This window comes from Cylas formicarius, unplaced genomic scaffold, assembly GCF_029955315.1.
Source record: "Cylas formicarius isolate icCylForm1 unplaced genomic scaffold, icCylForm1.1 PGA_scaffold_5__7_contigs__length_24384050, whole genome shotgun sequence".
NCBI classification, from domain to species: domain Eukaryota; kingdom Metazoa; phylum Arthropoda; class Insecta; order Coleoptera; family Brentidae; genus Cylas; species Cylas formicarius.
Window position 1 is genome coordinate 20,373,410 of NW_026844341.1, and position 24,998 is coordinate 20,398,407.

A 24,998-nucleotide genomic window follows, 5' to 3' on the forward strand; every position below is an offset into this window, starting at 1 on the left:
AGTCCGTGATTTCGCCCGCGACAATTAAATCAAGAATCGCGTCGGTAATAAACAATGTCGTATTTTTAATTGGACTAATCTTGGAACACGACCCAATCGTAAAATCCCATTCGAATTCCGCCATTTTACGAGTTTCCCGAGAGCGATAGAGCTCGGGAACCCGCGGGCACCGCTTTTATGACGTCTTAAGGTACGAACGATTACTTTTTAATCGCGCGGATTTGTCGCCTCGGTTTTACAGAAGTTTAACAAAGATTGACGATGTTTTATTAAACAATTTACGCTCTTTTATTTGCAACTTATGTCAGGACCGTAGAAAACAGCCGATTTATAATGTTTTATCCAGTATTTACATTGATTTATCTTTGATTTACAGATGATTTAAACTAGTTACTTTCAAAAAATCGATGAAATCGAATTTTGAGAAATTATACGCGCTACGTACAGCGTCGCCAATGGTGCAGATGGAATCAACGTCGAAAATAAAATTTTTATTTTTTTGTCTGTTCTCCGTTCTCTGTTCTCTGTCGCCGCTCCTTAAAAACGCGAATAACTTCCGAACGGTTGAAGTGAGGGAGCTGAAGTTTCGCTCCTTTTAAATTGGCCGCGAGACACATAGGCCCATAGGGAATGGCGGCGATTGAAAATTGGCATCTGTATTTTTTTGCGATTTTCGTTCGAGTTTAGTCCCGTAACGGAACCTATTGAACTTTGGGGGGCTTAGGGTCAGGAAGTATTTTTAAAAATTTAAAAACCGCATTTACAGGGTATCGAGAAAAAAATCATTTCTCAAAAACGGTATACGCGATGGATTCTTGAACCAGAAGACGGGCGGGGTCCTGGCCGAAAACATTTATTCTTGATGATTTTTTAAAAATGTACAGGGTGCGCCGACAAATTGCAAAAAACTGAAAATTGGCCATAACTAGAAGGTTGTGTTTCAGCAGCCATTTTCTATCACGCGCTCATATAGTCCGTATGGACTGCTAAAACTTTTGTATTTTAGGTTTTCACATATTGTACAGGATGTTCAGGATATTCTGTACCATATTCAAAAACGTGTTCAAATTTGTAACTATCGCCTTCAAATTTAGCAGAGAAGTGAAAGTCCACACCTACATCTAAACCGTAGAAAATTTTTTAAATTTTTGTCTTTGTTACCAGAAAAAACAAAATTTCTGGAAAAATATTAATTTGATCGGCAAAATTCTTTTACCAGCAGACGCGGAAGATTCGGTACTGCAACTTCTATTTCAAGCCTTTTTTTGATTACGTACAGGGTTTTTCAATTATAGACAAAAAACCAAAAGACCCTGGTTTTCAGAGTAAATTATTAGTCGTAAATCAAAATAAAAAATATGATATTGTACAATGCATCAAGAGCAACAATTTTTGTATTTACGGTTTTCGTTTATCACTCATGCTGTTCGAAATATTTGAAAGAATCTAAATGAAAATCACCATTTTATGGCCTTGATCTAAAAGCGATCACGTCATTTACTATTATGACGTACTGCCTAGTTTCAGAAAACAAGTACTATTTCCAAAACCATTTACTCTATTGGAAAAATTCATATACCGGGCTAAATGGCAGATCCAGGGCTCTATTTCAAAGTTTGTTTCAATTATATGCATGGTGTATCGTTTATGGGCAAAAAATCTAAAAGATCCTAAAAATCTCCGTTTTTGTTGGTAAATTATTGGCGACAAATGAAAAACCGTTAAAGATGGGATAATTTGATTTGAAATTTTGAGAAATATTCGACAACGCTATTATTTGTGCAAATTTTAATATTTAACAAACTTTGCCGTAAGTTTGGAGTTCGGGCGAGACATGAAGAACACTTTATACAGTGTGTGTGCACAATAAACTTGCATCGACTTTGCGAAAGTTCCATAGTGGGCCGGATAGAAAACCAATGCGTCCCTTTACCACAAGTATTTCTTTTTAAAATAAAAACTCCTTAGCTCTGCGCCCTACGGAACTTGCCCCGCCCAACTTACGATTCTTCGAAAGCAATCTTGTTGTAAACGCATTTCGCTTGCGCGTGATCTGCTTTGTTTACCACCTGAACGGTGTTTTATTCAAGAATTAACTTGATGATACGAGAACTGGAAATATTTCCACGACCATGACGACTATTGGCTTAATATTATTTCATCGCGAATTTACGAGCATTTATCAATGGCTTATCGAGGATTTAAGTTACGAATGCTCGTGGCTCCATTTGTTTATGGCCTATAACATGGGGGATCTCAAGTATTTCGTAGTGATTTATAGTATTTCATCTAGGATTTACGATAATTTATCGATCATTCGCCGAAGATTTGAGTCCGTTTCTGTGCAACCCATTAATTTATATTGTTTTTGGGAGGACGCACCACCATTTTCCAATGACTTATCGATGATTTAAGTGAACTGTTTATGTAATGATGTTTTGTTTTATGTCGTTAAAAGATTAATAAGGATTTATTTTTTGAAAACAACGCATGGCGCCAAAGCTTTCGCCGTCTTTCGACTTAATAAAAGAGCTCAGTGCCGAATGACGTTGAAGTTCGCCTTGCGGCGTGAAATTTTTCAGTTTTCACGCGTTTCTGCGCCCGATTCGAAGTAAAAGTGTCGGTATTTCCCCTGACCGCGCGGAACGATATCTAATCGTTAGATCTCGCATATCTTTAGCGATTTTTGCGCGTAAATTACCATTGGATTCGAGTCAATGCCACCCGCATTCCCCGTACGGCGATACGGGGAAAAAATCCGAGAAAATATTAAACGATAAATTTGTCGTCGCGGTTTGCGAAACTGACGGGCATTTTTCTGCATCGCCGAAACTCTCAGCTCGGTACGCAATGCCCGAAGATTAAGATCGCAATCGGCAAGCGACATTGTCGAACATTTGCAAATCGCGCAGACTTCGTCGGGGATTTTTCTTTTTTTTTATCGGAAAACGATTTTCGCGTAAGCGATAGTTTGTCCCGCTATATTTGGACAAGGAAACGAAATATTGTTAATGTTTTTTTTTTAACATTGAAGTCGTTAATATTAAGACCTCGTAAAGACTTTGAAAAAATTACGGGTTAAATGAATATAACGTTAGGGAGGAACATTTGTTCCTAGGAGAAGGTTGGTGGTGACCATATCGAAGGATTATATGTCGTTTCAAGGCAGCATATTAGAATTAGTTTTGGTTAGTTAGTTAGTTTGGCATTGATTGACTCCAGGAACTAAAAATTGGTCAGTAATTTCTTTCTTTACCAGTGCAGAGTAAATTTGATTTTATAATTTCAATAGTAATAAATATTATTAAAAGAAATTGAAAAATTTTCAGTTCACAAGAAATGATAAGCCACTAAGTTATTTGGTAAATTTAAAAAAGTAAGAAAAAATATAAATATCTATCTCCATCTTTGAAAAGGTTAATTCGTAGAACCCAAATGTAAAATATAATATAAAAATATTGTATAAGTCTGTCATTTAACTTATTAGACTTAAAACCCATTTTAGAACACCGATAATTATACAAAAATGGCTGCCAAAGGTCAGTTTTAGAGAACCCCAAACGAAAAGTAGAAGATTATACCCAGAAAGTGGAGGAATGCTCGGCATAAGCCAAGTTTTTGTACAAATCGTCCTTTAGAGGCAAGAAAAAAGAACCCTTTACAACTATTGAGCATTCAAAACATTTAGTGCCGAAGTTTGTACAACGCTCCTCTGAGTATACGTGCCCTAACGTTCACGCGAGTTTACCTGTCCCAGTTGTGCGATATCTAATCTATAATAATCTAAATCCGAACCAAAAACTTCCCTCAAAGATTTGTATTGAAGAAATAGTGGAAATAAATTAAAATAAGATTTTAAACCGTTAATATATCGGTGTAATAATTGTCATTATTATTTCTTATTAAATTTTGGTCATTTAAATTATTACTTGAATGATCCAATTACTGAGTTGTTAAATGTTTTTGATTGAAGTTTAACTACGGCTAACTTTTTAATGGTAAACCACTAAATCTTCATCCCAACATAACTATTGTATTATATTTTAAAATATTAATAATAATAATAATACATTTATTGTGCTGTATTCAGTATACAATACAATAAGATATTAGAAATAGATAAATTGCAGAAAAGGAAATGAAAAAAATTAAAAATTATTGAAAGTTCAACCCTTATAAAATGATACATAACAACTGCTTCTGACTAATAGTTCGCACAGACTTGTAGTAAAACATTGTGTTATATAATATAGACAATAAAAAAAAGCAAAAATAGGCTACGTGCATTGTGCTTGTTGACTAAACAATTCTTGTATTAGTTTTCTTTTAAAAAGTAATAGGCCTTTGAAAGAAAGAGGAATTGTATTGTAAAGTTCATAAATATTGTAGGAGAAGCTTCTTTAAAAGGCAGACGTCCTGTCCTGTCCTATACGTTATTTCATTTATTTATTTTATAAGGCGGGCTGTTATTAAAAATAATATTATGGAAAAATGCCAAGGAGTGTAGTCTACGCCTGTTTTGCATATTCAACAATTTGGCATCCTGTAGTTTGTACGAAACTGGGTCATATTTCCTTATGACATAAATAAACCGTAGACAGCTTTTTTGCACCCTTTCAATTCTATTTGTATCGATTTTACCTAAGCATGGACCATACAATATGTGACAATAGTTAAAATAACTTAATACTAAAGAATCTGCAACTTTGACGCTTTGAACTTCAGACAATAAATGGCGATGCTGATAAAGCAACTTTTGTGAATAATACTCAACTTTCTCTCTAAACGAAGATCTATGTTAGTTCAAGATTTTTTGCACAAACGATCGATATTCTTTTCAAAGAGCATAATTTTTTGCTGGTGTAAATTGTAAATAAAAGAGGGCTCGGTATAGAACCTTGCGGCATACCGCAACTAACAGTTTTTCTAGCGGATTGACCAAGAACCGGACAATTTAAAATAGCTAACATTAGTCCAAATGCTTTCGAATAGTCCAGAAGTACCAAAACGGATGACTGACTTCAATCTGATGATTTCAAAACGTAACTTAATCTAATGTAATGTAATACTTAAAAGCGCCGTTGCAGAACTATATCCAGACCGATATCTGGTTAGGACTGGTTAGGAGGCAAAATAATAGTAAATAATAATAAAGCGGGGTATAATACCAATGGGTTTCAATTCACTAAAACTCTCTATTTTATTATTTTTGGAAACTCTTTCTAGGAGGCGTGAGTTTACTATATTAGTGAGAAATGGTAAAATTGTGGGGCAACACATAAACCACATTTCCGTATTTATTAAATCTGAACCAGACGCCAATGACTGAATGCTACACTTATTGTTAATATTGTAACAATATTTGAAATTTGAATATTTGAAAACTGTAAGAAATACTGGTTTACATTAGACAAACACGTATTTGTAATTTTAGGTGTTATATTTAAACTGTAATGTATAAATTTATGGTCTCGATAAAAATCGTTACCCTTACCCAATAAACTCACCGTTTGGCGCCCTTCATCACGTGTCCGCACTCGCCTCCGCCCCCCTACGTCAGCGCGCCCCCCAGACCCTCATCGATACGGACGATGCGTTTCGCGCGAAAGTCGAAAAACGATTGGCGTCAAAAATCGCGATTATGTCAACCCGGATGCCCCAAGTGGGGCTCGAAGACGTCGCCATCGCCGTAGCGAAAACAGACACCCGCAGCTCTCTTAACGCTTAAAAAAAAATCGGATCCCGACACGGTCGGCGTCCAGATCCGCCGTCGTGATGCCGCCATTCGGCGATGTCAGATTTACGCGTCGAAGCCGGAAGCCGTATCCAATACGACCCCAGGTAGACACCTAGAGACCCAGGTGTCACTAGGGAGGAACGCATTCGAAGACTTCAAGCTATCGTCGGGTTGAATATGGCTGTCCGACTGTTGCTCTCGTTCGACCGACGCGCAATGTGACAACATCGTCTCCGACGAGGCGTTGATGAGGCGCCATTCAACGCCTAAACGGCGATGATCGCGCCGCCGTCCGCGTATAAAATTACGCGGTGGCGGCCCCTTTTTTTTATCTGGGTCCGGCATTGACGGTTTTCGGCTAGACCGTAGCTTAAAGACGTGTTTAAGTCGACGCTTGAAGCCGATGGGCAGTTTGAGGACGAAGGTGAGTTAGAGTGAATTTGGACATCACATGCATATATACGTCCGAGTAGTGTTATGGCTGGTCAATCAACCAATTCTTAATTGACTGGGAAAATACAATCGAAATGTTCTAAAGCATTATTTAATAATAAAATGGATTTTATAATTATTATGCGTGTCCAATTTAGCGGGGAATCGCGATAAAAATATCCACTCCATCAGAATGACGCGACGGCATAAATATAAATAAATAAATATTAGTGATTATTATTATTATTTATGTTTATCAGAAATTAAATTTCTACGACAATAAATCCGCATCAGGCATTACATTACATAAGTCTAAAAAAAAATATTAAACTAATGTGGGGGGGGGGGGGTTACACGGGGTCGTCCGTGTAAATATCAAATCGACTATACAGAAGCGACATAAAATCGCATCCACCAAAGTCGGGCACCATTCGACTTTTGCCGAGCGATCATAGGACGCAAGCGACGTGTGTGTGTTCTGCTAATTACGTGAAAATTTAAGAATTAACATGGATAAAAATAATACCGTACTTTTTTTGGAATGCTATGAAAAGTACCCCTCCTTATGGAACCCAAGAAAACCAGGTAAGTTATTTACAAAACTTCTGGATTCCTGGATTCCGTTGTTGCTGAGTCGAACTTGCTAACATTACTTTTACCATTGAATTAGAAACTAATAAAAACCCCATTCTTAAATATTCTTATCAATAGAATATCATTAACATTGGGTCATTGTGTTTATAGAAAACTTACGCACACAGATCAATACCTTAATGCATGGTCACATCACCATCCGGCCCAAAAATCATCGGTTATCAACTCTTTTCTTTACAGAGCCGTAAAACTACCTCTGCTCTTCTCTCTAATAATTTCCATATTAAAGATATTGAGCGTTCCATCACAAAATACACTTCACCACAACCTTCCAATGGCAATGAGCTCGAAAGCGATCCCACACTTGCCAGTGTTGTCCTTTCTTAAATTCAAAACATCGCTAATCACATATCAAAAGTTCCAAAGAAATATTACGTCAAAACCAGACTAACCACTTGTGCAGAAATCTCTCAACAACTTCGATCCGTGAAAGACAAAATTCTATTTGAGATGCCAGGATTTTACAGCATTCCATGCATATGCGGCAAAGAATACATATATACCTATACAACTCATACAAACCTATGGAGATGTTTTAGCTCCATATTTAACTACTATTATCAATACGTCCGTTCTCTGCGGGCAGTTCCCTGCGGCATTGAAAAAATCAAAAATGATTCCTGTATTCAAAAAGGGAGACTAGGAGCTAATAGACAATTATAGGCCTATAACAATCGCAGGTTGGTTCTCTAAACTACTCGAAAAGGCCATGTACGACAGAATGACGCATTTTTTGGAGCAAGTAAATATTATATCGAATGTGCAATATGGGGGTTCCGTGTTGGTTACTCAACGGAAACGGGAATTAATGACCTTGTCCAGTATATCTACGACAAACTCGACATGGGTGAGACAGTTGTGGGAGTGTTTTTTGATCTATCGCGCGCCTTCGATTCCTTAGATCTGAATATCATGGCAAAAAAACTAGAATGCCTGGGGTTTCGAGGTAATATCAGTAGTTGGATAATATCATATATGAAACACAGGGAAATAAGGGTCAAAGTGAATGGAATATATTCGGAACCGTTCAACGTCAACTTAGGCACGCCCCAGGGAGGAATCTTAGGTCCACTACTTTTTCTTCTGTATGTGAATGACCTTCCTGAGTTCCTCAATAGCAACTGCCGCGTTTTTATGTACGCGGATGACACATCCATCTTCGTCTCCGGAAGGGAAGCTCAGGAGCTGATCAATAGGTTTTCTTGTGTTGTGGCACAGTTTGTTGATTTTTGCAAACATTTGATCATAAATTTGAAAAACAGTTGCGATCGAATTCACTGGTCAGTATGTTAAACCTCTGACTAAGCTAGCGTTCAGCTTTGCGGGTTCACGCGCGGAATTAAACCACACAACAAAGTTTCTCGGATCTTACATCGATGCCTTCCTAAAGTGGGACTAAGACATACGATAGTGTTTGTAATAAACTGAACAAAACGTTTTTCGCAATGTTAACAATCAGAGATTCTTTCTTTGAAAGATCCTTGTTGACTTTCTATTACGCCTCAGCATACTCGTCTATTTCATATAATATCGTAAATTGGGGACAAGCGAGTGATGCGGAGAGGGTGTTCATTCAGCAAAAAAGGATACTTAGGTTAATTTTCAGACTGCCCCGGAGGCTATCCTGCAAAGATATATTTATAAGGTATAAAATACTAACAGTGCCTTGCATATATTTATTTAAATTATTCATCATCGTTCATAATAAAATGCTCTCGCAAAAAACACACGGTCATAACACCCGAAACAGAGAACACCTTCTAAAGCCAAGACTGAACCACATGTTCTACAAAAAGTCGCTAAATTGCGCAGGACCTTATTACTATAATTTGCTTCCTACAAGCATAAAAGTATTATCTACAAGACAATTTAAAAAGCGCATCAGAAAGCTTCTGTCAACCAATGCTTTCTACGACCTGAAAGAATTTGAAACATATATTACAGGAGTGCCCTGATGAGTTTAGTGATATTTTCTCTACATTTTGTCAATATGTTTGTACTGTTTGTATATCCGTTTGTAACTGTTCTATACTGTACTGTTAAATGTGTGTTATCGTATTGTTTATATACATAATTCCATGTATCTTTATACTACTCTATAATGTACTCGTTTCCTGACGAAACATCCACTGTATACATACTGGGCTTTGTAGGAGAGACCGGACGAAAAATATCAACTGGGCTCAAAGATCATGAAAGAGCCTTCAGACTAAGACAAATTAACTTATCAGCAGTTGCCGAACACAATCACGAAACCGGTCATAAAATTTTATTCGATAAAAGTAAAATTCTTGCAAGTAATCAATTTTTTTACCAACGAAAAATCCGAGAATCTATAGAGATTTATAAGCAACCTAACAATCTGGGAATCGGTCATCCGAGACGATGTTTATGCCCGTCATTTAGCTCCTCAAACAATATATAAGCAACTACAGAGTAAAAAAAGTTTTAATTAAGCTCTCAAAAAGTCAACAGGATTATTGGCGAAACGTTAGCTAGTTCGACTCAACAAGAACAGACGCAATTAACAAGTGGTAAATTAATTCAAATTGAACAGTGTTACATATGGAGCAGATCTGATCGAGTTTCACGAAGTGGTGTTATGTAGTGTAGTTGATAACTGGCTGGGTGGTAGGTCAGAGGGTGCAAAGCTTGAATAAAAATTTGTGTAGTGTGACTGCAATATTAAAATCTGCTTCAAAAAGTTTTGTTTCAAAACATTGTCAGATATCGTACTTTTCCGTCTTAGAGTTATATTTGATGGATTTCTTCACGACTCACTATAACGCAGCTCCGGAAACAACTCTCTAATTATTGTTATTGATCAGATATAGCTGATGATGATACTTTTTACAAAACTTCTGGGTTCCTCCCGCGTCGGTTTTTGCTGAGTCGAACTTGCTAACGTTTCGCCAATCATCATGTTGGCTACTTCAAAGCTTGACTGAAACTTGACTAGGACGACGCAGGAGGAATCCAGAGGTTTTTTAAAAAAGTATCATCATCAGGGTTTAACTTGAAAAAGTTTAGAGAGTAAAGGAAGAAAATTAACTCATTGCGGTTAAAGGAAGACCCATCTTGGATTCGGTTTTCTTATGTCAAAAGCAGAAACAGTTTTATGCGAAAATATATATACTTCATTAGAATTGTAGAAAAACTTTAAAAAGTAATTGGATGATATAATCATCCGGTAATATCAACGCATCGGACTTTACCAATTAAACGCTACCAAACGGATATTAGAAATTTATGAGTGAAATGACTAAATAAGCTAGTGGTTAAGTGTGATAAAGTAACTGAAAAGACAACGGAAAGGTCAAACTGTGCCACTTTGGAGTAATAAAAATTATAATTCCAAAGAGTGAAGAAAATGTTGTTGTGGAAGGTTGATGCAATTCGTAATGCGGATGGAAACTTGGTTGGAAGGAAATGAAATTGTTCAATGAGTTCGCTACTAAACGGATATTAGAAGTTTATGAGAAAAATGACTAAACTAGCTAAAGAGTTAAGAAAATGTTGTTGTGGAAAGTTGATGCAATTCGTAAGATTCTAAGGAAAAATGATTCTTACGTGAGAGGATGGAAATTTCTAGTTTTTGTGGTGGTGGTTGGAGGGAAATGAAATTGTTCAATGAGTATAAAACTCTACTGACATACTCGCGCTTAGCTGACTTTGATGCTTAAGTTGGGAACCGTGCGGGACACCACGGAGCACATGACTCGACTCGAAAATAATGGCGACACTTTGAGTCAATACGAGCGCAACAGCTCGATTTTATTACTCCGACTTCTCGAAATTGGAGAACTGGTAAGTTTTTTTTTCAACAGCGTTTACCTAGGTACGATACCCGGAAAGAACAAAGGACACGGAACGGGTCTCCGCATTCCCGAAATTACGTGCCAAAACCAAATAATCGCCGGTAGGCCTTGCCGAAAGCGTTAGCCCCTTTTTTTTTTTCAAAACGCCCAATTACCTGCGATTGAGTTATTACTAGGTCGACGATTTTCGGGTGGGTCGTATACCCCCGCCACCGCGCAGCGCAGCGCCGCGCCTTTGGAATTTTTTGGAAACGATAAATCAACACGGCATCCGGCACATAGGGGGCGTGCAGTTAATAAAAAAATATATTCTAAAAGTTGTCTTTAGTTTTACGGTTTTTATTAAACGTTCCTTGGTGGTGATCGTTTTGGAAGTATCGTCCAGCTGGATCTCGTGTTTTCGAAATGGACATTGGAAAAATCACAGTCGCAGCACAGAGAATTCATTGTCGGGCTCTTTTCAGCTCAGATAGCAAAAATGTTCCCCTCCTTTACCCTGTACAGATCTAAAACCGTATGAGTTTGCGGGCCATAACATTGAGGCGAAAATTTCGTCCGCCCCCGCCGTCGCCGCCGCCCATGGGCGTTCCGTCCTCTCTCGTTCGGAACGTAATCCTTTAACTGGTTCACTCACGGGGCCCTTTTGTAACGAATTATTGTAGCTTGGCACCTTGTCAAGCGGAGCGCGAGCTTTTCATCAAATAAACACTCAAATAATCCGTTTAAGGCGGCAAACGCTCCAAAAGGCAGACCAGGGCCGTACTCGTGTGTCCGCCTTTACCGATTTATGGCTGATAAAATTTATTTGATATATCGATGATTTGACCTTCGCGTCGGTTCTACCCTTAAAATTGTAAAAGTTCTCAGCTCAGTGCTGCGTGAATTAGAACATGGATTTGAAAATGACCGCAGATAAATAAATCCGTCCGACTCCATATCAAAGGGTTGAAGTAACAAAAGTTGATCGATCAGTTGATTAGAGCATAATATCCATATTCATGTTAGAGGTCTGATTTTCGTAGAGAGGCGACTATATTATAGTTGGATATTCCAATTTACTCCTTGTAAACTTGTCTAAACAAGTTAAGTTGCTGCCACAAACAACACCTACATCTCTAAAAACGAATCCCACTTCTCCGAGAGCACACAGTTAACAGATAGGACTTTGCATTTGTCAACTATCACACGCTTCAGGGAGTTCGCAAATCAGCACTGGTTTATAATCAAATTAACCAAAAATAATCAATAAATCCATGATGAAAAGTTTTAAAAAATTGTTGCTAGAAAAACGTCATTCGTAGTAGTTCTATATTCCAAAAATTTCGACGATTTTCCTAGTCCGGTCCGCGGGCGGACGTTCCCAAGGTATATTTTCATCCGGTTTACGCTTTGTTGGCGGGATTTGCTTGGCACAACGGTCCAAATCCGACTTAAGGCGATTACGGGGCGACAATCGGAACTAAACGACGGTGAATGAATCGAAATTTTGACAGCGTGCGTCGTTGCCGTTTGACGAATGGCCACCCAGACCGCCCGAAATTGTTCGCGCGAGCGTTTCGGCTACGTGCCAGATGCATATCTCGTCACCTTGTTCCATTTATCGCGACGAAAAACAAATATTAGGAGAAGGAAACGACCGATGGTGTCGTAATTTCTTGTTTCAAGTGACGATCAAATGAAAATCTTGCGTATATAACGCGCGAGTGATATGAAAAGCTAGGCCGGTCGGAACGGATGAAAATGGTCATTCTACGGCAATAGTTTGCTAAAAAAAATCAAATTGCAGCAGCTGCAAGTGGAATTGGCTTACAGTTATCTAATTTTATTGCCTTTGGGGTGTTGAAAACTACAATGCCTCTTTTAAGAACACGTATATCGTGCTGAGATGTTCCTTCGGCAACTAGTAGACAGGATTGGCCAGAATGCTGAGTTGAGCAGAGTCATCAGCATATCGTCGCGGGTGCCTAAAGAGGAACCAGTGGCCGCAAAGGGCATAGACAAGACTCTTAGAGTGGAGCTGTCATACCATCTTCGCCAATGCCAATTGAGCATAGAGCATGAGACTGGGTTTACTAGCAGTGTTATGGTTTGGGATTACCTCTGTTTTTTTTTAACAGAATCATAAATGCTGCATTAATAACGTGCTCAAACATCTGTCGTTTTGTACTACCTTCAGCAAGTTACTAGAAACTTCTTCCGACGAGCTAAATTGGTGCGAGTGTATTTTAGAGTAGAGGATAGAAAAAATATATTCACGTTTATTAAATGTGGAAATTTGTATGTCCCCGGGTATATTTTGGTCGGGAGAAAATCTTGACGTCGGAAAAGAAGCAAACGCGGAGCACGGCGCGACGTTCGAGCGGCGGGATCGCCCGATACGACTCCGCGCGCCCTTTTTTACTGCAGATTGCGTTTTAATAGAAACCGATCCGGACGGGTCGTAAAACTGAAAAAGATCGGGTGCGAGTATTTTTTTCTTAATGGTTTCCTAAGAGGTCGGATAATTGACTCCGTCCTCGTCGGGCCGTATAAATTAACTAAATATTCCCATTGCCCCGGTAATCGTCGGCCGCCATCGCGGCTCTGGTCGTCACAAGAATGCTGACGATTCCGATCGTTTAGTCATCGCGGCGTGTTGTAAAAAGCGCGAAAATTTTAACTGCCAGGAGCGGCTAAAAAAATCAGTAAGATCGCCAACGAAAATATCCGACAGATCGTAATCTGTGCCCCGACTCGCGGTAGTCTGTCCGCCAATGTCTTTGGCGATGAGAAGAAATGGTAAAACACCGAATACACAGAGATGTCTTTGGAGCCCTAATAGACGGTGTCATCTTTTCATCTATCGTAGAAACTCTCAAGACCTTTCAAATTTTATGCCAATTTCTACAGCATCTTACTCTTCGTGTCGGAGGTTATAAGGTTGAGAAGTAGTCGCTGGTAAGCATCAGACGCTTGAGCCATCTTAGGGTTTTTCAAAGGGACCCTTGAGTCATTTCGTATGCTCTTGAGCCTCTTATACTCTTAGGTCATTATTTCCAATTGGAAGTTTTTCGAGGATCTTTTACGCAAGTGGATTGAAGTTGCAAACGCTTGAGGTCTTTTCTATGCTCGTTAGTCAATGGATCATGGCGATCAATTATAAGTGCTGCAAACAAGAGGCTTGAAAGCTATGATCCTTACGTCCTGAGCAGAAAACGTTTGAGCCCTTTTCTATGCCCTTGAGCCTCTTATACTCTCGGGTCATTATAACCAGTTGGAAGTTTCTCGAGGAGTTGAAGTTGCAACCGCAAGGATCTTTTACCCCTAAGTAGCAAACGCTTCAGACTTTTACTAGTCGCTGAATCATTGTAAACAATTATAATTGTTACGTCCTGAGCGGAAAACGCTTGAGGCCTTTACTATGCACTTGAACCAATTGATTTTTCGGGCTTCGCACACCCTCCGACTACAATATTTCGATACGAAAAAGGAAACCGACGCAGATACAGCCGCGCACCGACTAGGGGGTCAATATTTATCCGCGTCGACGACAGATCGAGCCTCACACGTCGACACTTAACGCACTTTAAAACGCGCACCGTTAACTAGACAAGTGGTTTTCACGTATACGGATTCCACCAAATGAAGTCCTTATTGCTTTCAGCACCAATTAAAACGGCCGTTCAGTCGTCAGATTGTAATCGTGGCCGGAGCCGTATAGTTTCTTCGAACGCTGGGTCCCGGCAATCTGCCACCGATGCGTTTCTCTTCTTGCTTACTCTCTCTTCTTCTTCTTGCTGTTGGAGTCCAGATCCAGGGTACGATCTTGTTCCTATCGAAAAATCGAATTTTTCAAAGGTATCTAAGATCGCATAAAAATTTTATATCTCGGTAACCGTCGAAAAAAAAAATTTTTTTTGTCTATTTGTCCATGCTCCGTTCTCCGTTCTCGTCTTTTGGTTTTTCCTGAATAACTTTCGAAACGTTGGCGCTACATAATTGAAATTTGTCCCGTTTCTAAGCCTCCACGAGATACATAAGCTTGTAAGAAATGGCCTCGATCCGACGCCGGCATCCATCTTTTTGAACATTGCTACGAAACACGATAAGTGTCCGAAATTTGAAGCAATCGACTTCATATTGGAATAAGGGGGTCTGGGGGAGGGGGTCGGTTAGTATTAAAAAATAAATAAAAATCGCGTGTGCAAGAAAGACCATCTTTCAAAAACCGTTTACAAGACCAAAAAATTTTTCAAAAATATACAGGATGCGCCGCAAATTCAAAAAAACTGAAAAACAGAAAAAAATATGAAAAATTAATTCGTTAATTGCTATTATTCTCGAAAATGATGTAGGTCTAATGCTACCCATCTGCCCATAAAAAATTTCTAGAATCGCAGCCATGCAAAATGATAATCGTTTACGATAATACTTAATCCGCTTCTGGAAAACTTATGGCGTTTTTATGATTTTCAAGCATTATACAGGGCGTCGTACACTTTGTACATTACAGGTTTGAAAAGTTAAGGCGAGAAAAACAAATTATCGCGAAAAATAGCGCCCGGAGATTAGGCCTTATCTTCTTTTTATTTCGTTAATTTAATGGGATTTAGGTTATCCCGCGATGGGAACAACAATTTTTTTTTCGTTATCCGGAAAGGAGGAAATTTCACAACGCGCGCTGTTTACACCGGCGTCGAGATAAAGTTCATCCATCTCACGGGACACGGGTGCGCGAAAATATGTCCGGAATAGAATAAATAGATAAATATATTGATTAGAGATATTGCTCGCATGATTTGTTCTACAATGCTGGGTGAGTTTACAACGCCGCGGGTGTAAATATGTAATGCGTAATAGAGGGACTGGAAGGCTGGCTCACGTGATGTACCATTCTTTCCGTTGTGGACATCTAAAATTAATTATTTTTCTGATTCTGATTATTTCGATTTTGGGTTTTGGGCCCTTACCTAAACTATCCAACCATTTAAAAAAAAGTCATATATTTGGATTTTTTTCTTTTCCCATTTTTTGTTGCGATTATGTCAGAAAACGCCATCTTTGCAATTCTAATTTTCAGAATTTCCGTTTAGGCGTATTAATTTTTTTTTCCATAATTTCTTGGGTCATGGGTGTCCCATGGTCGTACCCAGTACATGGTCAAAAATTTGCGACTTATCGTTCGATGAATAAATAAATTAATAAATAAATAAATAGAAAGTCTATAGAATTTCGGAGGTTTTTTTTCTTGCCAGGAGCGACCCGGTTCCCACACCCACGACCCACGCTGGATATCCGATCGCGGCCATACCACTAAAAACGAAAAAGGAGAGAAAAAAAAAGCGCCAAGCCGATACCGGGGCGCGCGCTTGTCAAATATACTTTATTAATGGCTAAATTATTGGCTGTTGGTGTTGAAAATGGACGCGATCATCGCGTGATCGCCGCGGCCGACGTCGTATTTTAGAGAGGCAAAGTGCCCAATAAAATAATATATAAACGGGTCCCCCGCGGGGACCCGCAATCAACGCCAAATCTTCGTTAAGCGTTGTTTACTAACGGGTCCCGGTCACGCCATGCGACACGGAAAAATCAATCGCCATGCGCCCGCCGACTCGTTTATTTTCACGGTAAACAAATTTACTAATCGATTATACGAACGCCACTGGGTCGAAGCGGCCGAATCCCGGCGTTTTGAGTGACCGATTGTGTCATTTTATAAAAACAAATATGTGATTGCATCGCAGTGTCGGGAACGATCGAGTTATTTTATAATGTGAATCGAGTTATATAAAATTAAAGGGTCATTTCAAACTACCCTAGCTAGACCAAGCGATTTTGGGACTAACACACGTAAGACTAGGCATTTATAAGATCAAATATACACCGGAATCATTTTTGTCGGTCTTCACCACAAGGGCTTTTGCTTTAAGCCTATGGTCGATCCATTTTATGAAATCAAATATGCACTTCTAAAAGCATACGGCCTAATCATTCTGTAATAGTATATTATGCAACAAATGTGGTAAACGAGTTTATTTCGCACGAGCGGAGCGACGAGTGACTTAAACGCAGTTTTTCTACTCCCTTCTGTAAAATACCTAATTATACACCTACGTAGTGTGCGGGAAGCGTCACTGTACCGAGCCCCTTCGGACATTTCCGCACGCGCACGGTTCTTTTCTGGGAATTTTGACGTTTGTCAATTCTGACGGTTATGTCATGTTTTTTTTATGCAAAAACTAATGCACAAAAATTTTTATGCAATATATGAGAAAATTATATATTATGACATGACAATTGTTTGGACGACAAATCAAATATCAAATATGATAAAGACACGGTGAACTTTTAGTTCTTATTTATTTTGATAAATGGATTTTCATCAAGTAAAAGCCACCTCGGTTCAGTTCATGATTTTTCTTCCAATTAGTCTTTTTCTTTAATTGAACTACTTAGTGTTCAATTGTAAAAGTTAAATAAACAACATAACGTTTTAAAATTGTGTTTATTCCGTTGTTTATATGAATAAACGAATAGCAACTAGTAAATATTTTGTTTGAATTTAGTAATCCGATAATCTGTTATTATTTTTAATTTGTTAACTTGTGATTTTTTCGTGACGGTCGTAGAAAAAGTATAGTATGCAACACGTTTGATAAACTCTTTATCTCGCTCGTTTTAAGCACTCGCTCCGTTCGTGCCAAATAAACTCCGTGACTCAAATGTCGTTTACCGCACTCGTTGCATAATATACTTTTTTTACGACCGTTAGTTTTTGGAAAATTTTTTTTTCAAAACGGCACGAATACATTCACTGACATGACACGAAAACATCCAATTGCTCCCAAACCCGTGCGGTAATATCCCGGAAATGTCCGAAGTGGACCGGACCCGCGGGAAATAAAACTGAAGTGGTAAAATGACACTTTCCGCTGGCTAGATAGGTAGCATTTTACAGAAGGGAGTAGAAAAAAAATTTGGCCCTATTAAACTTGGACTTACGCGATTGTCTTTATGACTTGAGTGATTTTGTAAATGTCGGAGTCATTTTATAAAATTAAAATACACTGGGGTCATTTTGAACTACCAATTATCATTTTTTTGAAAACAAGCATACGAGTTCATTCTGGACAAGACTTGGACTACCAGAGATGAACGTTTTATTTTCGTAAAGTAAATAGAGTCCTTTTGAACCATCAGTTGCGGCTTTGGGGTCGAGAAGGTCGTCGGAAGGTAAGGCGATACCAGACTAACACTTGAAAGATTTTGCATTGGAATTTTTGAAAATTAAAATGCCTAATAATTTGTTTAATATTGTGGTTCTTGACACGCCATAGATGGACATAGACGGGTTCCGTTTCGGCGTACCGATACATAGTTCGAATGTACCCCGTAGAGCTGCTGAATTATGCAACGCATTCCGCGTAAATTAACCGGACCCGGGTGACGTTTTACTACGCGCTCCGCGGAGATAAATTAAAAATTTTATCGTTTTCCCATTTTTAGAATGTGACTTTTCTATTAACGGCAGAAGCGCGTTCGAAATCGATTGTTTTCCGATGAAGTAAGTGCTTATTTTTACGTTATTACCTTATAACGTGGCCCGCGAGTATATTATTTTTTCCGAGAGGACGCGGTATCTGCCCCACCACCTCCTCCTCCTCCTCACCGACCGGATGATTTATTAATACCATTAAATTGGCATGTAAAAATGTTTTTTTGGAGCCCCGCAAACCGCGAACGAAGTCCAACGAGGCATCGATAAATGCTAATCGAAAAAATAACGTCATATTTGTTGGTAGTTTATAGTTTTTTTACAACAAATCCCGAAATATAAAAGGTAGCCCTCGTATTCTCTCCTGATTCTAGTTGCTTTCGTACTCTTTTTGACATGACTCTGCCAGGTTATTCAGTATTAGATGTCGCACCGACTCAGCCTTCTATCAAATGCCATACGTACTCTGGTGACCTCGCGGTCCACAAAAAAGGGTTAAATTGACTTGTCTGAAGAAGTTTTTAGTACTGCCACTTCTAGTAAGCACAGACTCACGCACCCTGCAAAATTTCAGTGAGAACACAAACAAAAGCGTAACTGGTAAACTGGATTCGCGTAAACCCGTTCTTGACACCACGCCAGACGTATTTCTAGTAATCAAGAGTGTTTGACTCTAATTCCTCGATTAATCGATCTCATGGATAAATGTCATCCAGGAGCCACCTTCCACTCCATGGCCTCTAACGGCAGTAAGCCGTTCTTCGCAGCTTTTTCTTAAAGCCATAGAGCCCCTGTGCTTCAATGTCACAAAAGAACATTAAAATCTTGGTTGTGTATCAACGGACTTCTACAAAAATGTTATGATTTACGACACTTTACGCTGGCAGTCAATCGACAAAAGATAAATATAGCTAAGCACGTACTAAGGGTAAAGGCTACAAGAGTTTTCGCGCCGCCCCGTATATAGCGCGCGTTGCCCGAATATTGCCACATCGTCTCGCATTGTATTTTAATCTCGGCCGTTGAATATTCATAAAAAAAATTAATACGTTCGAATCGGACGGGGCCGCGCGTTATTCATTTCGCTGCGCGAACAATGGAAGGGGTGGGCGTGCGTATTGTCATAATCGGTTGTCTAGTTAGCGGCGAGTTTGTGTCGAAAAATGAATTAATTCGCAAGCAGACGGAACAGATGGACCGACGACGCAAAGCGAAACAAGTCCACCGACGACGAATTCCCCGGGCGGTGGGCGGGGCCATAGAAAAACTCCCGGGAGAAAATGAACTTTACCTTTGCCGCAAAATCTGTCGCGCCCTGTATCAAAAACAAAAGGTTGAGTCGTCCATGGCAACGGTATACCCCTGAGACATTTTGAACTATGAGCCTGTGACTCGAATATGAAAGCTTAAACCATTTTATAAAAGGTTGGACAACTTGGTATACTATGTAATATCAGAACTTCAAATGTTTTTATAAAAGATTGAATCAGACACACCCGTGAGTCATTACAGATGACCAAGTCGATCTTTTATTCTGCCTGGAGCGCTACCATTGCCTGAAATATTTATGTTATAATATTTAGAAAGATTGCGACAACTCGCTCTAAGTACTCCTAAGAAGACATTTTCAATTATTATCAGCCTTTCACTCGTATATCAAGGCTAAAAAAATTTTATAAAAGATTGAGTCACCTCAGACAACTTGATGGACTATGTAATATCAGAGTTTGAAATGTTTTTATAAAAGCTTGAATCAGGCACACTCATGGGTTATTATAGATAACAAAGCCTACTTCTTATTCTGTCTGGAGCGCTACCAGTACCTGGAATATTTAGGTTATAATAGTTAGAAAAATTATCGAATATCGAAATTTGCACTATTTTATACAAGGTTGAGTAGCCTACAGGTACTACAGGTATCATCTGTAGTTGTCTGAGAGTTTTTTTTGGACTATAATATCAGAGTTTCAAATATTTCAAAAAATTTGGGTCACTTTGAATATGTGGCCGGAAATATTTGGGTTGCGTCATTTAAAAACAATTGAGTCACCTGACCACCTTTGTATACTGAAATATCAACCATTATCGCGACTGCTTTAGGACTATAATGTACCAGTTTAAACTATTTTATAAAAGGTTGAGTCATTCTGAATAACCGGACTTATCTGACAACACTACCACTGCCTGAAATATGAACTACCATCCTATGACTCAAGTATTTTTAGGCTATGATATCAGAGTTTAACATGTTTTTTAAAAGATGCGGTCATTCTGAATAATCAGACATATCTGCAAGCAGTATGACTCAAGTGAAGACTATATTATCAGAGTTTAAAAGGCACACAGGCGAGTAATTTTAGACTGCAAAACCTTTTCTTTATTCTATTCGAAAGTACTATCTTTGCCTGAAATGAACCTTTGACTTAAGTGTTTTGGGAATAATTAGACATACCGGCGAATCATTCATTTTTGACTGCAAAGCTTTTTCTTTATTGTATTTTAATACACTATCTTTGCCTGAAATGAACCTTTGACTGTCTTGTCTTTTGGGAATAATTAGACGTACTGGCGAGTCATTTTATACTACAAAGCATTTTCTTTAGTCTGTTCAGAAATACCACTTCTGCCTGAAATATAAACTATCAATCTTTGACGCCAGTTGTTTTGGGACTACAATATCATTGTTTGAAATGTTTTACAAAATATTGAATCATTCTAAATAATCAAACTTTTTATAATTTTTTGTTTAAGTCAAATTGTCCACCGTAAATAATAAATGAAATTTTGTTCTATCTACCCTAGTGCGTCGATAGGACAAGAAATATGTGGACGTTTGGGTTGCGCCGATGCGAGAAACTTTCCGATAACCGCTCGCAATCGAACGTTTGATCGGTAAAAAGTATTGTCGCGCCCCAGTTACCGGCTGTGACGATTCGATTACCAGAAACCGCACGAGTGCAGCGCATACGGATCGGGTGACGCATTTCTCGGCTAAAAATCTCCTAGATATACATTTAAACGGACAAACCTGGCCTTCATACTTTTTAGGGTGGCTAATTTTAAACGACCGGAGCTCCAGAAGGGTTCCTTGGAGCACGCCGCGCCGCTTGAAAGAAAGTAACTTTACGATTGCAACATTCTTCGATATCGGACTGAGGTGGCTTTTACTTGATAAAAATCCATTTAACACAACACAAACAGAACAAAAAATGTTCAGATTTTCACAGTTTTTAATACTCTATGACAAGTGTTTCGGCAACACAGTGCCTTTGTCAAATACAAATTATGACTATATTCCGACACATATATAAAAAAAAAACAGGTAGTAATAGATTTTCAATTATAGGTATAGGTAGAGACGCATTTAAATCCATAATAAATTATATATTATATATAAATGATAAATTCGAATTTCTCATTTTGTTAATCTCCATGGCTTCCAACAAATTTAGTTTTCTGTTTTTTGAATGATTATGTAAAATATCAAAATTATCGTGAAAGTTGTGCATTTCTAAAATTAAATTAATGGCAAAGTTAGAATCCGAACTTTTATTTTTATACGAACTTGTATGTTCGTTAATGCGTTTCATAAATACACTTTGGGACAAAATCCACATTTCAACTTGTAGACTCCAGATTTTTGAGTTTTTCGTAATTTAGTTTTATTGTTTTTTAGAAAATGTCCTATGGTGTTTTCCGTTTTAAAAGCAATATTAACACCAAATTTAGATAGATGTTTCGAAATTTTTTTGCTGGGTTCTCCTATGTATTTTATTGTTTCAGAGTTATTTGAAACTGCTTTTCAGTTATAATCTTATTTATCAAAGAGGGGTCGTAACCGTTGTTAGAAGCTATTTGTTTTGTAATATTTAATTCTTTTTCAAAATTTTCTGCAGAAAGTGGTACATTAAGTAGATAAAATCATACAAGGCAGATATTTTGTGTGTGTAAGGGTGGTTTGAGTTATTATGTATTATCGTGTCCGTGTGTGAGGGTTTATGGTAAATGGAAAAATCTAACTTGTTCTATAGTTAAGTTATAGTTAAGTCCAGAAAGTTTGCAGAGTTATCTTGTATGGTAAATTTTATGCGGTTATGTATTGAGTTCATAAAAGGACTGCAGTTGTCTTTCGGTTCCAGTGAAACAATCAAAAACATCATCTACGTATCTATGCCACCAGAGAAATCCTTTACTCCTTTTCGAAATTGTCCATGAAAATTTCTTCGATATTACTAATTATTATTATTATTATTAATTATTACGGCCACAAAATAAGTCATTGAAAATTGGACGTCCAGATTGGACTACATCCGCACCAGCCGTGGCGGTCATATGCCAGAAATCATATTTAAAATGTACAGCCACAAGATTATCTTTCGGATAAATAAAATTCATGTCAATCGAATAATCCATCGTTGTTTTATTGCAACTTAAAGTTCTATACAGAGAAAAAAAACACCCCTTACATACAATAAAAATAAAATTTTAAAAATATTCACATGTAAAAGAAACTTCGAACAACTTGTTAAGTACTGAGAAATGGTAAGATCTTCTATTGACTTCAACTTCTTAAATATATTACATACTATGTATGCAGGGTGTTTGCATATTCTCTAAAATTAGTGTTAAATTACTAGGATGCACGGATCGTATCATCCAGTCCATAAGAAAATGCTGATAACAACTTCGCGCCACCCAACGTAGGTATGCCAATAGTAACCGGTATATCAACACTATACGAGGAAATTTAAACTTGGGAGGAAAAAGAACTTCGTGGTGAATATCCTCTTACACTCATTCATCGACAACACAGCATCACTACACTACTTGAGTACAGAAAAACATATATTGCAAATTAACACCATCAATCAATGTAGAAAATCCAGCAATACTGGAGAAGCAATAGAACACATCATCGGTGGGTGTAGCGTACTAGCAGATAATGCTTATTTAGGAAGGCACAATCTACTGGCAAAAGTCATGCAGTAGCGACTGGGCTTGGCAATATGAACCAAAATCAATTCTCGAAAGCAGGTCACATCTGCTATACTGGGATCGATACAACGCTCGCCCACAAGAGACCAGGTATTCTTCTCATTAATAAATGAGAAAAAGAAGGGACAATCATTGATATTGCCATACCGTTGATCCACAATTTCAGATCTACGGAGGCTGAGAAAGTTCGAAAATATAAAGACCTCGCTATACAGCAACAAATCTATTGTCTTAACGAAGTAACCGTATGTCCATTGGTTAAGTCAACGGCGGGAAATATTACCAAAACTTTCAAGAAAAACCTGGAGAAACTAGATGCATCACAAAAAGCTATAATATTCCACACATGTCACGTTGTTCGAAAATTTTTGAGCTTAGGTAATTTATTTTTATCGATTATTGACAAAACAAAATGGAAACAAGAAAAAATGACGCACGCCATATAATTGAAACGTCCCGTATATCATTTATTTTTAATTTAACGAAATAACTAGCTAATTTAGCAGCGACACATTAATACGCGAAGGACGTTTCTTAATTTTTACGACGGGTGCGCTCAGAGCACTTGCGATATTGCCGGTTTTAGAAAAAAATAAATTTTCGTGATCGGGCCGACCGGTTTAGAGGTGGGAGAGGCAAAGAGAGAGCCGGTAGGTAAGTAAATAAAAACATCAAACATGGCGAAAGCGCCAGCGCGCACACACACACACACACACACACACACACGAGAACGTGGATGATTCCCAGAAATGGATCCCCAAGTGTTGAGCGTGAGCGACGGTGACCGAAAAGCTCCCGAGCTTTTTAAGGCAGGCAATAAATAAGTACCCCCCGTCAGCGCGCGACGTTGCCGGTTCCCGAAAAAAAAACGGTCCGAAGGGGTGTCGGAAGCGACAACGCCGCCACCGACGACGTCCACGATGAAGACGTAGTCGCGGCTAATTGAGTTTTTGCGCGGAGGGAAGAAGAAAAACGCACCATCGCGCGGGACCGTAAAAGAAGATAATTGCTTTTCGAAGAGGCCGTTTTTGACCGTCGCCGGTCTAAAATTCGCGGGGCCACAGGTGGACCTCCGACGGCGTGGTGCAGAGGTAGGGGTCTTTAGAACCCAGTTGTGAGGAATTCGAACCATTCGGGTATAAATAAAATTCTCTATTCACACGACGAACAAACTTTATATGGGAAGATTTATTATATCAATTCCCAGTTGATTGACACTGATAATACATCTCTATAAGGGCCTTAAAATCTGTGCTGGCCTATAGACTTAATGGAGAGGGACAAAGGCAGGACAAATCTTTTGCAAACCTTCTTGTTCTTTGGTGCATATACTCTGTGTATGCTGACAATCCCGTGGTGGGAGAGAGATACTTTTAATGGTGGAAAAACAAAAACAAACTTACAGCAGGCCAAGCTATAAGGCAGGCCACCGTCAGCTTATGAGATTGTGGAAGAAAACACTGCCTGCAAATTCTGTCAAGAAGAGGTAATGGCGGAACACGTGCTATACCAATGTGGAAGTCTATCGGGACTACGTTTTCATCTGCTAGGCGTAACCAAACCAGGCGCAAGCAGCTATGTCAAGGATGCGCTAGCGAAGCTGTGCAGTCTAATCAGAACGACGAACCTAGATTAAGTTCCATTACTATGGGATCTGAATCTGAGTCTAAATGAGATACTACTCTTTTGCAAATTTTTTCAAGAGCTGTATTAATAGGTTTTGTTTTTTTTTTGTTCTAATATTTATAAATCTTGCGTAATGCCAGGGGTAGAATGGACTGCTTAAAAGTTCTAAAAAAAGCTGTTCCATATTATTATAATCGAATCATGATTAATTTATTGAAAGTGTTATTTTTTGGATAATACTATGGATTTAACCTAAAGC

General features: G+C 38.5%; 1 protein-coding gene across 6 annotated transcripts in view; it reads right to left on the reverse strand.

Annotated features, from left to right (window-relative positions):
• Positions 1 to 24,998, reverse strand: part of LOC132701984 (uncharacterized) — a 99,910-nt gene that overhangs the window by 3,044 nt on the left and 71,868 nt on the right. The gene's annotated exons all lie outside the window — the stretch shown is intronic.